At 41.7% G+C, this 5,296-nt stretch overlaps 1 long non-coding RNA gene across 1 annotated transcript; it reads right to left on the bottom strand.

Annotated features, from left to right (window-relative positions):
• Positions 1–1,830: 1,830 nt before the first annotated feature.
• LOC140021332 (uncharacterized) lies at positions 1,831–3,637 on the bottom strand. The gene is made up of 2 exons (XR_011825137.1): positions 2,675–3,637; positions 1,831–2,007 (listed from the first exon to the last, which is right to left on the bottom strand). It is a non-coding gene; the product is annotated as an uncharacterized lncRNA (long non-coding RNA).
• Positions 3,638–5,296: the final 1,659 nt, after the last annotated feature.

Raw genomic sequence — 5,296 nt, 5'->3', positions numbered from 1 at the left:
GGGCTGCCCCTTCTAGTTGGAAGACAGCAAAAGTCACCTGCCTTTCCTCCGTGTAGTGTAGGGCAGCAAAGTTGTCTACCATCTTTTCTAGCCATCTCTCAGCTACATCCGGATCGAGTCCCCTAATAAACTTCGATGGGACAAACTTCTGAAACCTTTCGAGGGCCCTGTCCTCGCTTTCCACAGGATTACCAGGGTTTCCAGAGTTAGGATTAGGGTTTTGACCCTGTTGCTCCACCACATGGGCCAACAAGTCGGTCATTCGTTCAATAGCTGCAGCCACTTGTACATTTGGATCAACCCTAGGTTCAGGGTTTGGTTGGGACATGGTTCCCCTATTACCCCCTTCAGTCGTGGGTTGCCTAACTCCGCGACCATGACCCCGTCCATTACGGGTGCCTTCCATGGGGTTTAGTCGATCTAGGGTACAACGTACATATAACATTAAAGGAAATGGGAAATTAAAATGAGGAACCAAAAGATGTGCACAATCAAAACATATACATATATCATACCTCAGTGTCAAACAAGTCACATATTAACAGTCAGTCAAGTACAAACAAGGAAGTCCATCAGAGAACGGTGTCATCAAAAGTTATATATACAAAGCTAGTCCAAACGTACAAAAATGGCTAGCTAAGGGTTCTTTCCCTGATCTACAGTTCTCATGGAATCAAAAGTGGTTCAAAAGCGTTCTAGCCTAATTCCCTACCGAGGCCACCGACTCTCCCCCGTGGCTAGAACTAGGGGTGCTCCCCTCATCAGAGGTTCCATCACTAGGAGCCTCCACTTGCGCATTGGCGCCAATCACACCTTGAATCAGCGCCTCATAGTCATTAATAATGCCGCCGAAACGGTTTCTAACCTCCCGGACGACATTGGTAAGACGATGGTAGACCCCTTGCAACTGCTCCTTAAGAGCATTAGTGCGTTCCTGCTCCATAGCTATGTCCTCACGGAGCTCCCCTATCCGGTCGACTTGCATCCTCGTGATGCCCTCAGCCTAAGCATCTCCGCGTGATCCCTGGCGGCGACACGCCTAAGTCTCATCCATTCGCCTAACACCGCCACGACCACGTGATCGACGTAAGAGTGGTTTCGGCAACGGTCACAACGACGAGCCCGACTAGCGATATACCAAAGCCGGATCCGGCCTCCCGGCCTTTCTTGATAGTCGATCACACGAGGGCGTCTCTGAGGCAGCTCACCCCCACCCTCTCCGCTTGCTCCAGCCATGGCCTACAAGAATAGCAAAAGGGTTCATAACTTAAACAACGTAAGCATAATCACACTTAGAGGTACCTTAACATTTCCCTCACACAGGTCCTAAGGAACAAAAGCCAACCTTGCCTAAGTCATTTCTAACCTAGGCTCTGATACCACCTGTGACAACCCCACCTTCCCCTAAGGCGTACCAAAGGGGGTTAGCAGACTGCTTACCCAACTCTCGACAGGACTACTAGCACGGTTATAAACAGTCTAACACGTTCCGAAAGGTATTAGCGCGCTCAAACGAAGCAAAAAAACACGAAACGAAAAATGAAAAATCGGAGCCGCACATGAACAGTGCCGGCCACGTCACAATCCGGCCGGAATCTGGCCGGATTTCCGGCCAGATTGGAGGCAGTAGCCAACTGCCCGGATTCAAAATTTCCAGGACAATCCGGCGAGTAATACCACCAAGTTCTGGCCGGATTCTCGGCCGGATTCGCCTCTAACCTTTCCCACCAAAAATTTTTCTTTTGCCGTTTGAAATCCGAACCCGTCCGAAACCCAATCAATTACCAACAAAGCATATACACCTTGGAATTTGACATTCACAAACCAAAATAGCACATGAACATTGTCAACCACGTTCATACATATGATTTCCAATTTACAACTCAAAAGGCAATGTTAAATCCAAATACATTTAAGGTTTTCCACCCATCGAGGAGCTATACAAAAGAATATTGAACTAGCTCAACTCGGCTTCAAATTCACAGTTCCCAAAAGGTATTTACATCCCTGTAAGGAAAACAAAGGCAATGGAGTGAGCTTTTGCCCAATGAGGTACACTCATGCAGATCAGTAAAGTTCACATAAGCACAAAGTTGCTCAATCCAAACATTCAACAAGTAATCCAAACTAACATCACATTTAAATTCAATAAAAGGATACGGACGGCTCTCAAGAGCCCTTTTCCACACTGGCCATACTTGATCTTACCCCGTTGACTCTCCGTCAACGCTTAAGAGGAACCAATACCATAGACCCCACTTTCTCCAATATCCATCCACCTCACATACCCCTACCGGGCCCGAACTCCAAGCAGTTCACAATGGTAATACTCGAGTATACCGGAGTCTCATACCCAATGATTCCATAGAAACAGTCCCCACGGCTTATCAATCTCCTCGACCATGCCCTTGCTGGCTCGAGTTAATTGACCGCCAATGGGGTTGAGCTCAAAGTAAACAGTAAGAGTCGTTGGATACACGTCCAAACGACACCAATTCAAGTATATTCAATGACATTCAATTGATACAGTAACAGTCACATAAGCCATTGAGTGTAAGAGTGATAAAGTACACCCTTAACTCAACCAAGCTCATCAGTACACACATGCATTCAAGTCATAGATTTCAAGTACAGCGAAGCCATGAAGTAACAAGTATGTGAGTAATACACTCACCAATCAAACAAAGAGTGGTTTCACAAATTTTCGCCCAACGAGCGCCTCGAGTCACCGGCACGCCCTAACACATTCAAGGAAACACAATGAGACTCGTATACGAGTCATAAATCCAAACCACACTTCACTAATGCAAGGCCGATAGAACTTAAAAGTAATATAAGGAATACGTGGGGCTAAGGGTTTAGACAACCCCAAAATCACTACTTAACGCTCGAAGCAACCCAATTCCAAGAAATCATATGAACCTAATATTTGGACAGCATTTTCCCTTAAAATTTCAGATTTTCAACCTACAATCAATCACTTATATTACCCTAACACAACCACAATTACAATTGCAAGGCTTAGGTCATTCAATACACCTTATTAGGGGTACAATACCCATGAAACAAAGCCAATTCAATAATGCTCCAATAACCCTAGAAAAGCCCCAGTTCAAAACCCTAAATCTGAAATTTTCCGTACAAAGCGGAAATTTTCTGCAAATAGCTACAATTAACACACCAAAGCTTCATTCTAGACCATACCAAGCCATCATCCATGGCCAACCAACTCCAATCATATCAAATCAGAAAAATCATGAATAAAAATAAAAATTCATCAATCTCCACCAAAAGTCATGAAATCTTCCACAAAATCACTTCTTTAACTAGCACAAGTCACTAATTAAACATTATCAAGAGTAAAAGATGCATTCCTTAACCACTCACCTTGTAAAGTCAAGAAAAGAAACCACTTAACACTTCCTCTTTCCAAACCACTCCACCAACTACTTCACTACTACTTAGCAAAGGGTTTTTATGGAGAAATTTGAAGTTTTAACGGTTAGGTTGTGAGATTGAGCAAGATTGAGAAGAAGAAAGTTGGAGGTTTTCCTTTCTTTTGCGCCCTAAGAGAGTCGGCCAAGAGAGAGATGTATGATGATGAATTTTGGGTCAATTTCTTGGTTATTTAGTAAAGTTGGTAAAATGGTCAAAGTCCAACCTTTAATCACAAAGTGACACTTATCACCTTTTAAGCTTAAACTTATCATCTTGTCTCTCCAATACTAATCTATCTAGGTAACCTCTAATTATCTCTCAACACCTAGTAAATTAATCCCTGTATACAAAACTTAACCTAATTGGCCAAATTTTACAGCACTTACTGCACAAGCGGGTCCCACATCCGATATACACTCTTAATTTCTCAAAAACTAACTGATACTAGAAAAATAATTTTAAAACTATATTTACTCATAAAAATTATCTAGAAAATTTTTCTAATAAAGAAAATGTAGAAAAGACGTGCAATTAAATAAAATAAAGCCTAGAAACTTAGAAAATTTTCGGGTCTCATATTGGAGTTCAAAATGAAATACATCAACATGATTAAGAATGACCATAGCAGTCTAGTCATCAAGAGAAACCAAAACAGTCCTGTCGCGCCCCATTTTTTACAAGAAAATAAATAAATGGTTTGAAAAGAAATGGAAAAACATGGGTCTAAATGGGACTTGAAAATGCGACGATTTGACCCAAAATATAGTTTAAAAAGGGTTTTTGGAATGAAAAATGGAGTCGCCACTTGGTATTGAGTTAAGGTGTACCAAGTCACCAAAAATGAGTTTTCAAAGGAAAAAGTAAAAAAAAAAAAAAAAAAAAAAACCCCTTTTAAACGACTCCTAGTCTACGAAAATCAAAGGAAAGGTTCGGGAGTCACATTTGACGAAGGGGAAGGCAAGGATAAAAATCCAAGGCACCCCTTCGACCTAACCAAGGCTAGTTGCGTGATTTAGTCAAGAATTTTCTTATTTTAACCAAAAGATTTATCGCATTTGGATGTACTATATGAATGCAAACCCTAGACCTAGGAGGGTATCGGGGGCAAAATTTCTCTTCAAAGCTTGAGTGGTGCCAATCACATTAATTGTGATGCCCAATGCGGATTCTTTGGAGAGGTCACGAATAATGCAAAAATATGAGACTCTAAGAAGAGGAAAAGAATAAAATAATTATAGAAATATACGTGTCTTAAAGGAATGCATCATATCGGGTACTGGGGACTAATGTTCGTGACTCATTTTTCCCTTTAATAGAGGGAATACGAGCGTGCTAAGGCTAGAAAGCCAAACTCGTCCATATCCCATATTCAATGAGGTTTTCCTAATCTAATCAAGCAAATACACTTCCCTAATCCTATTTCTAGAATGAAATGCAAGTCTAATGTCATGTTTGCATGCAAAAGGGGCAAGTAATATACATATAAGGGAAAATATGGGAGAAGGGGTATACATATATAAGGAAAGTGTCATGCGACATGGTGAAAAAGGCCCTAGAAAGTGAAGATATGCATGAAATGAGATGAAAGCATGCGAATGTACTAGCGAGGGACGGTCCTATTGGATCTAGCATTGGACTAGCCCTTCACTAGCGCTCTCTCACAAGCATTGGACTTGCAAGAGCTCGAGGGAAATACCATGATTAGCCTTGGACTAGCCACGGTTTCGTGCATTTGCATCCATCATACACACATATATAAGTAATGTGCATAATTAAAGCAAGTAGACATATGAGCATGTAATTCACATAACACAACACATAAGCATGCATATCTAGATGCCAAATCTAAGGAAAGCGA

Source organism: Coffea arabica, chromosome 1e, assembly GCF_036785885.1.
Source record: "Coffea arabica cultivar ET-39 chromosome 1e, Coffea Arabica ET-39 HiFi, whole genome shotgun sequence".
Lineage (NCBI taxonomy): Eukaryota > Viridiplantae > Streptophyta > Magnoliopsida > Gentianales > Rubiaceae > Coffea > Coffea arabica.
This window is presented reverse-complemented; position numbering and strand designations above follow the sequence as displayed.